The 323-nt window shown below is 46.4% G+C and overlaps 1 protein-coding gene across 1 annotated transcript in view; it reads right to left on the bottom strand.

Moving 5' to 3' along the window:
- The window catches only part of LOC107758221 (gastrula zinc finger protein XlCGF57.1-like), a 17,000-nt gene that overhangs the window by 2,832 nt on the left and 13,845 nt on the right, over nucleotides 1-323 (bottom strand). The gene's annotated exons all lie outside the window — the stretch shown is intronic.

The following is a 323-nucleotide window of genomic DNA, read 5'->3' as shown; positions in this document are numbered from 1 at the left end:
AATCACAGCACGTCAGACGTCTTAACCGTGGCTTGTGTACTGCATCATCACTGTGTCTGTCACGCGACTCTGTTGCCCTTTCGGGCTTGAACTGATGGTAAAACTAACAACATTATTAACTGTCTTGATATTTACTTTCAAAGCTAAAGCTGAAGCGATTATGGTAAGGAGTGTAACATTTCCGACGCGTGCTTGTTCGGCCAATCACAATGCACTGGGTCAGCTGGCCAATCAGAGCAGACTGCGCTTGTCAAAGGAGGGGGATTGTTGAAAACAACGTGTTTGAGAGAGGCGGGGCATAGAGGACCTACAATAATGTACAG

The sequence above is a fragment of the Sinocyclocheilus rhinocerous genome, unplaced genomic scaffold (assembly GCF_001515625.1).
Source record: "Sinocyclocheilus rhinocerous isolate Xijiao unplaced genomic scaffold, SAMN03320098_v1.1 scaffold1315, whole genome shotgun sequence".
In the NCBI taxonomy this organism is placed as follows: domain Eukaryota; kingdom Metazoa; phylum Chordata; class Actinopteri; order Cypriniformes; family Cyprinidae; genus Sinocyclocheilus; species Sinocyclocheilus rhinocerous.
The sequence above is the reverse complement of the archived record's forward strand: the minus strand, read 5'-3'. Positions and strand labels throughout refer to the sequence as shown.